The sequence below is a fragment of the Gossypium hirsutum genome, chromosome A11 (genome assembly GCF_007990345.1).
Source record: "Gossypium hirsutum isolate 1008001.06 chromosome A11, Gossypium_hirsutum_v2.1, whole genome shotgun sequence".
Taxonomy (NCBI): Eukaryota; Viridiplantae; Streptophyta; class Magnoliopsida; order Malvales; family Malvaceae; genus Gossypium; species Gossypium hirsutum.
The window spans coordinates 1,720,469-1,730,508 of NC_053434.1; positions in this window are offsets into that span (position 1 = coordinate 1,720,469).

Below are 10,040 nucleotides of genomic sequence, written 5' to 3' on the forward strand. Positions count from 1 at the left end.
ATATCATATAAAATATGATACAATACTTAAATTGTCATATTTACTTGCTCATTTAGGGTATCCGAACCTACCTGACTAAATTGCAGAAATACCAAGATTTAGGGGCATATTGGTAATTTACCATTTTCTCAAATTTCACCCAATCTTAAATTGATAATTTCATTTAATTTATTAATTTAGATAATAAAACAATTTATTCCCTTCAATTTAGTCATTTTTGACATTTTTACAAAATTACCCCCTAAAGTTTTACTTTTATTCAATTTAGTCCATGAGCTTAAAACATGCAAATTAGCTATGCTAACTGAATATTCATATATATTTTTTCCTCCTCCTCCTCTCCATTCCACATCCTTAATGTATATAACATTCTTGTAAGTACGATTTCACAATTTACTTATTAATGCTCACATCAATCTGTTCACACGAGTCATAGTCACTCAATTATTTATAATTCGAGCTATAGAGCTCAAAATTAAGATCCGTAAATTTTCCATAAAACTAGAATCACATATCATTCTACCATAAAATTTTAAGAATTTTTGGTTTAGCCAATTAGTACAGTTTATTCATTTAAGTTTCCCCTGTTTCACTATCCAACAGTTCTGACCTCTCTTCACTAAAAATTAATTATATCACAGTACAAAACTCGGATAATGTTCCCATTGATTTCTATTGAAAATAGACTCATTAAGGATTCTAAGCATATAAATTTGAGACTCTAATTAATTTTCTCCAATTTTTGGTGATTTTCCAAAGTCAAAACAGGGGAACCCGAATTCATTCTAACATTGTCTCACAAAATTCATTATATGTCATAATTTACAAATCCATTGCTTACACCGTTTCTTCTATGAAAAACTAGAATCAATAAGCTTTAATTTCATATTTTATTCATCTTCCAATTTGATTTCTACAATTTATGGTGATTTTTCAAAGTTAGTCTACTTCTGCTGTCCAATATTGTTTTAGTTCAAGATGTTTATTACCATTTTTCCTCTAAATTTCAAAGGTCATACAATTCAGTCCTTGCTCAATTAGCCCATCTATTAAGCTAATTTTTCTCAATTAACATTTTATTCCATCATTCTAAACTATTACACAATCTTTAAAAATCAGAATTTTAACACTAAACCTTAATTCACAACTTTTTCACAATTAGGTCCTAAAATCAATTTCTATTGAAATTACTTGATAAAATCATCAAACAAGAAAATCAAAGCTTCAAATTCATTTTATTTCATCATAAACAGCTAACACTTATCAATTATAGCTTTTAATTTTGTTCATAAAATCAAAAACTAATGAATTAAATACTTGGACCTAATTGTAAAAGTCACAAAAACATAAAATCTCAAAGAAAAGGGTAAGAATTGAACTCACATATGTCAAAGTGTGAAAAACCAGCAGCTTTCAGACCTCCCATGGCGTTTTTGCTGAAGAAAAATGATGATATCTCTAGATTTTTCAAATTTGTCTTGTTTTATATGTTTAATTTGCAAAATTTCCCATTTTGCCCTTGTTTCTCCTTGTCGTTTTTTCTGATTTTCTTGCCCAACCGTCCAGCCCATACAATTTGGGTCCAATTGTCTTTTAAATCCCTCCTTTTTAATCACTTAAACTATTTAATCACAATTTAATAAATTTCACACTATTTTCAATTTAGTCCTTTTAATTAATTGACTAACCAAACGTTAAATTTTCTAACGAAACTTTAATACTAACTTAATAACACTCTATAATATTTATAAAATATTTATGGCTCATTTTATAAATCCGAGGTCTCGATACCTCGTTTTCAACCAAATTTACCTGATTAATTCTTTTAAAATCGCAAAATTCACTAATTAAAAACAATTCTTTTAAGTTCGCACTTGGCCTATAATTATTATTTGTTAAAATTTCTAAACATATTCGTCAGATTTAGTGATCTCGAATCACTGTTTCCGACACCACTGAAAAATTTGGCTGTTACAACTCTCCCCCCTTTAGAGATTTTCGTCCCCGAAAATCTTACCAGAAAAAGTTGCTTTCAACTCTAATGAAAAACTTCCACAAAATTTCTCATAATCACAACCGAATTAATCTCAAACATCTCTTCCCAATAACCTTTAGACTGTAGCATACAGTGTCGGAGCATATCATCAATATCTCACTTATTCCCTCATAATTACAACTCTGGTAAGGGGGTGAGGTCGTAAAGCCTCTAACTTAACTCTCATAACTACACACATATGACTTGACATTCATACATAACATCATCGTTTTCACATAATTCACTTCAAGAAAATTTATACACTTATATAGTCTATCAATATTTTCTGCCATCTACAATTTCAAACAATGAATTCACTTAGTTTAGCTCAATATCAACAATTAATCAATTTCAATCTTTTAAGTCCATTTATCACTTACCTTTCTTAATCAATTTAGGGAACCATTTCGGAATTGAGTACTTCGTTTTCATCATGCCATAGTAAAACTATGGTCTTGCACATAGTCACATATCACACACTGTAGCCATAGCCCAGCCATGGTCTTCACGAATCACATATCACATTGATGCCATATCCCAGATGTGGTCTTATACGGAAGCATGTAATCACATATCTCTGATGCCATAGCCAGCTATGGTCTTACACAGATCACATATCACATTGATGCCATGGTCCAACCATGGTCTTTTCCGTCAATTCATCTTAGCCATTGAACGAAAGTACTCAAATCCGTTGTTCCACTTAATTGTACTTTTATTCAAATATTATTTTACAACTATCACAGTTTAATGACATTCATATGCAATAATATACTATATTATTCATGAAATTTTCATATCACAACATCAAATTTAGCCATATGAACTTACTAATCATACTTATTCAACCAAGTGTACATAAACACACACTTATTCAGTTTGAATAAATTTACTTAATCAAACATGTTGGGCACATAACATCGTAGACATGTCAAACAGACACGAATAATCTTATCATAATAGACATAGTCATCATAAACCAAAGAACATACTTAAGGATAAATTATGATCAATAATTTACGAAATAAGAGTGATAGGAAAACCGAGATAAAGAATTCCAAAATACGATACCATACCAGAAATCCGAGAACATAACTCATACGAAAATAATAATAAATATCCAAATGATTTCTCAGAGAAAACCGGAAGAGACAGAAGAATAGTCTCATATAAGTTTCACCATTGACTTCTTTTTCCAAACATAATAGAATTGAATCCCATATGGAGTGATAGGGATTTAACACTTAATAATAATAATAATTTGAATTATAATAATATAATCGTATGTTGAGCATGTTTGTACTCAGTGGTATTACCATAATTCAAATTATAAATACTATAATAAATAATAAACATCAAGCATGTAACAATATAAGTCATATGCGTTAATTATGCTTTAATTCATATCTCGGCAATACTCTTTCATCAAATGGCATCATATATCATCTATATCATCTTTAATCAATTCATGAACCTTTGGTTCAAGCTTTCAATCTCATATCTCTATTTCAATTCACAATTCACATTTCTTTTCATAATTCCACTTTTCACACTTTCAATAGTTATTCGATCAAATTCATTCGATTTCTCATTCATTTACTCAACCCTATTAACATAACTCGGACTCAGACGGATGCACGGATCCAACCAAACACACCAGTACGGCACATTGTGCCTAAAACGGTACGTAGCACCTGATCAGTATACGACGATAAGTGCCTGAAACGACACACGAGGTGCCTGAAATACGACACATAAAGTGCCTGATTAGTATAGCCGACAAATCCCGTACACTTCCAGTTCCTATGGCATGCCAATTATATCCGACTAGTCCGACAAGTTAATAGGGAATTCAATTCTCATTTCAATTTCACTTAATATTCATATTTACCCTATTAATAAGACTCGGACTTTGACGGATACACGGATTCCATCCAAACACCCCAAAATGTCCAACCAAAACACACCAGTATAATCCTCCAAAACACACCAGTATCATATAATCCTCCCAAACACACCAGAATAGCACAAAGTGCCTATTCGGATAATCCGAAGGATATAACATCAACAATCCAAATCTCATCTCAAATCCCTTCTCAAAATCCTATGGCATGCCAACTATATCCGACTCAGTCCGGTACAGTTAATAGGGTATTCAATTCACTTTCCAGTTTCCAATCAATACACATTTCAATTAATCACATATTCATATCAATTTCATCACATTCCCAATCAATAAAATTTTCAAATATAACATATATCCAAAATTCTATTTCCACATCAATCACATATATCCATACAAATTCAATTCAATATTAATACTTATCTTAAAATTTTACTTACTATACATATAAATTTAAATATAACATTTATTCATACCTTTATGAGTTTCGACTCATCATAATCTACTTTTGCTCATATATTTGAGTATCGCTTTATCATTATCGTAATTAGCTCGGTTGGGAAAGTATCTCTATCTTTAAGTAAAATAAATCTCATCAGAATTAGAAGATATTACATTATCTTATCACAAGTTATATAATGGCATGTATTTCTAAACTTCACATATGCTACGTTCGGTCCGAAAACCGGCTAAACCTTAGCTCTGATACCATTAAATGTAATACCCCATACCCGTACCTGAGACCGGGATAGAATACGAGGCATTACCGAAATTTTCAGAATAATTTCAATTAATTTATATTATTTAGTATTCATTTCATGTTTCATGTAACATCCTTTTCATATATTCAATTCAAAATATCATATAAAATACGATAAATACTTAAATTGTCATATTTACTTGCTCATTCAGGTATCCGAACCTACCTGATTAAATTGCAGAAATACCAAGATTTAGGGGCATATTGGTAATTTACCATTTTCTCAAATTTCACCCAATCTTAAATTGATAATTTCATTTAATTATTAATTTAGATAATAAACAATTTATTCCCTTCAATTTAGTCATTTTGACATTTTTACAAAATTACCCCTAAAGTTTTACTTTTATTCAATTTAGTCCATGAGCTTAAAACATGCAAATTAGCTATGCTAACTGAATATTCATATATATTTTTTCCTCCTCCTCCTCCTCTCCATTCCATATCCTTAATGTATATAACATTCTTGTAAGTACGATTTCACAATTTACTTATTAATGCTCACATCAATCTGTTCACACGAGTCATAGTCACTCAATTATTTATAATTTGAGCTACAGAGCTCAAAATTAAGATCCGTAAATTTTCCCTAAAACTAGACTCACATATAATTCTACCATAAATTTTAAGAATTTTGGTTTAGCCAATTAGTACAGAAACTCGGATAATGTTCTCATTGATTTCTATTGAAAATAGGCTCATTAAGGATTCTAAGCATATAAATTTGAGACTCTAATTAATTTTCTCCAATTTTTGGTGATTTTCCAAAGTCAAAACAAGGGAACCCGAATTCATTCTAACATTATCTCACAAAATTCATTATATGTCATAATTTACAAATCCATTGCTTACACCGTTCTTCTATGAAAAACTAGACTCAATAACCTTTAATTTCATATTTATTCATCTTCTAATTCGATTTCTACAATTATGGTGATTTTTCAAAATTAGTCTACTTCTGCTGTCCAATATTGTTTTAGTTCAATATGTTTATTACCATTTTCCTCTAAATTTCAAAGGTCATACAATTCAGTCCTTGCTCAATTAGCCCATCTATTAAGCTAATTTTTCTCAATTAACATTTATTCCATCATTTAAACTATTACACAATCTTTAAAAATCAGAATTTAACACTAAACCTTAATTCACAACTTTTCACAATTAGGTCCTAAAATCAATTTCTATTGAAATACTTGATAAAATCATCAAACAACAAAATCAAAGCTTCAAATTCATTATTTCATCATAAACAACTAACATATCAATATAGCTTTAATTTGTTCATAAAATCAAAAACTAATGAATTAAACACTGGACCTAATTGTAAAAGTCACAAAACATAAAATCTCAAAAAAGGGTAAGAATGAACTCAATATGTCAAATGTGAAAAACCACAGCTTTCAGACCTCCATGGATTTTGCTGAAGAAAATGATAATCCTAATTTTCAAATTTGTCTTGTTTATATGTTAATTTGAAAAATTTCCCATTTTGCCCTTATTTCTCCTTGTCTTTTTTGCTGATTCTGCCCAACCGTCCAGCCCATACAATTGGGTCCAATTGTCTTTAAATCCCTCCTTTTAATCACTAAACTAAATACAATTTAATAAATTCACACTATTTTCAATTTATTCTTTTTAATTAATTGACTAACCAAACGTTAAAATTTCTAACGAAACTTAATACTAACTTAATAACACTCCATAAATATTATAAAAATATTTATGGCTCGGTTTATAAATCCGAGTCTCGATACCTGTTTTCAACCAAATTACCTGATTAATTCTTAAATCGCAAATACTAATTAAAACATTCTTTAATCGATTCATAATATGTAAAATTAAACATATCGTCGATTTAGTGATCGATACTGTTTCCGACACCACAAAAATTGCTGTAAATAAAACATTTAAAACATTGACAAACATTGTAAATAACGCACAGTGTTTAACTATTAACTAACAATTATTATTATTAAATATCTGCGTTCATTCGATTGCGTTTGGAAATAATTTTAAAATTATTTTCACTGCAAACAGGGGCCAAATTCGATTGCGTGTTTTTCTCCGTGTCTCCTCCAAGGGGTCAACTTCGTCATTCAGTTTCTTGGGCAGCTTCTTCCAAGGTGACTGGAGCAGCCTATGAAGGACCAACCGAAGGAGTAGTGGAGGAACAAGCTCGAGATGAGAGGAACCTCATCATGATCTCCTCCACCATCTTCCTCCACAATCTCCGGACTGGTTTGAGTCTAATCAACAGGAACATCCATCGTGCCCGTACCGGGTTGGGCATTATTGTTCTGGTTGTTGTCAACATACATTCCCCATAAAATAGGCAGACCCCTATGATAGTTACAGATCCACCTATATGATGCTATTAAATTGAAGAAAAAAAAAGGAAAAATAAGTTAAGTATAAAGTACAAATGATATTTGAGTCAAAAAATATAAAGTTTATCGACATTCCAAGAAAGAGAGTCCAATAACCATGTAATAATAAGTGAAAAAGGATGAAATGCAGAGTAAAATGCGGCCCTAGTACGTTTGAGCACCATACCTCCAAGAATGTTGACCATGCCGAAATTCCCACACCCTGTTTCATTTTTATCAAATAAAATATAAGTTTAATTACAAAAGTTGAAATTCTAGTAATTGTTTAAAAATTAAGCATATAAAACATATTGTATTTAAAAGAAACATATTAATTACATTGTATTTACCGATAAAAAAGATGTACAATAAACTAATATCCAAATGAAACTCCCAAGCAGATGAAGTCTGTTGAGATCAAGGCACATATAGTGGAGAGTATAGCGCTATTACCACACATAAGCAAGGAAGTTGAAAGAATCGGATATTGTATCTAGTGCGAATCCCGGTCCTATAAAAGCAAAATGAAAAACAAATAATCATGAGCACTGATATTTTATTGATGTATAATTTTATTAAAACTAAAATATTTCATACCATAAAACGCAGACTGTCGCATTTCAGAGGCAACTATGCTGTGTTTTATCGGGAATTTTCGGGTATGTATTTAAATTTTAATTTTAATTGGTATTTCTTAAAACTTAATTATTTATTTTATGTTTGTTTTGTGTAATTTAGGGTTGCAGGCCATAACTATGCTCCCACAAACACTGTTGTTATATTCCAATCATATCTCCCTTCCTTCAATATCTTTGACATTATCTTGTAAATTAATAAAAATTATAATTTATTTATTTACATGTTCACTCAATCCAAATTAGAATTTTATTATCGTTATATCGTGTCTTTATTTTGACCGATTCGACTCATCCAACTCGCCATCTTCGTGAACTCATATAGTTAGCACGTGTGATATCCGCCCCTCTTGAGCTTGCCATGCATGTGAGCTCAGGTTCAAATGACACGTATTATCCTTAGAATAGGATACGTGTCTACATATATGAGGGTCTATCTGATATGTCATGTTCATTAACAGTAATCATATCAATAAATAGGGAAAGAAACCTCACCCGAAGGACACAAACAACAATACTCAACAAACTGAAGCCAAGTTTGAGGCAAATGCCATAATCCTAGTCCCCATTAGCAACAGGTTGACAAACCTGTTGCTAATTCACCGAATGCACCTCTCGTTCTTCATTTGAACACCCCTATATAATGCTTCTAGCCATTTTCTCAACAGTATCACAAATCCCCCTTAGAGTAAGTGTTGATTGCATGATATTTTAGGAGTAAGCCCCTTTGACTGGCCTTATATGCTTTTATTTGCCTAATTGTTTTAAGATGTGATGAGTTTTTGTTGATATGGTTTGCTTTGATTATTTTATTATAACATCTTTAGGATGGACCGTTTTACTATAACCAATATAACTGGAAAGGTAATAATAGTTGGCGTCGTCATTAGCATCAGTGTCTCATGATAGTTCACTTCTACGCTGGATCGGAAATCCATCTTTGGTCCACGGATATCAATTTCTTGCCAACTCAAAGTGAAACCATCGACTTTTCCAGTTCCGAAACAGATTTAGGAATTGTGTTGCCTATTGTAGTTGTCTCTGCAATGCGACAGTCAGCGTTTTATTGGTATGAAATATTTTAGTTCTAATAAAATTATACACCAATAAAATATCAATACTCATGATTATTGTTTTTCATTTTGCTTTTAACAGGACTGGATGCGCACCAGATACAATTATCCGGTTCTCTCAGCTCCCTTTTTATGTGTGGAAGTAGCGCTATGCTCCCGCCATATATGCTTTGGTCTCAAGAAACTCATCTGCTTGGCAGTTCCATTTGGATATTAGTTAATTGTATTTTTTTTTGTAAATGCAATTTAATTAATATGTTTCCTTAAATACTTGTTTTATATGCTTAATTTTCAAAACAATTACTAGAATTTGAACTTTTGTAATTAACTTATATTTTTATTTGATAAAATGAAACAGGGTGTGGAAATATCGGCATGGTCAATATTCTTGGAGTTATGGTGCTCAGATGTACGATGGCCGACATTTTACTCTGCATTTCATCCTTTTCTCTTATATACATGGTTATTGGACTCTCTTTCCTGGAAGAATATATCCATATCGGGAGGTAAGAATAATGAAGTTTAATATATTTTTTTATTCAAATATCATTTTTACCTTATACGAACTTGTTTTTACTTTTTTTTTTAAAAAAAATAGCATATCTGTAACTATCCTAGGTGTTGCGGAAAGGATCGATCGAGAACTCCGATATGACTACAAGTAAATGACCGGAACGAAAATAAAGTGAACACAAGGATTACGTGGTTCGGCTTTAATGCTACGTCCACGGCAGAGGCGAAAGAAATTTCACTATAACAAGATGAAGATTACAAAGTGTTTTGACACTCAAGACACAACCGAGAACATCACAACTTCAACCCCTATAGAAACCCCGAAAGCCTAAATCCTAGCTTTCAAAGAACAAGCCTTGCTCTCTCTTGGTTTGGGATGATCAATATGGCTAATGAACCTCTCTATTTATAAGAGAGTTCAAGGACATAATTGTCCAAAATCTGTGGCAAAGATTTGGTGTTGAAAATGGACACCAACAACACACTAACCACCCACACAAAATACCACCAACAACAATCCTACATTTAAGCCATCTTAACAAAATTATTGGCTTAAAATACCAGCGACATCTAGGAATTCTCGAACGACACCTTTCAACGCTTTCTTAAATCATCCCTACCTATCAGTCATAGAATGTTGACTTAAGCAGATCACCTTAGTTCATATCTGCGGATCTTCTCCGAAGCCCTTGCGATAACAATGTCCTTCGTACATGCCCGAACAATGTACTGACATCTGTGTTTTCGTCCGTTCG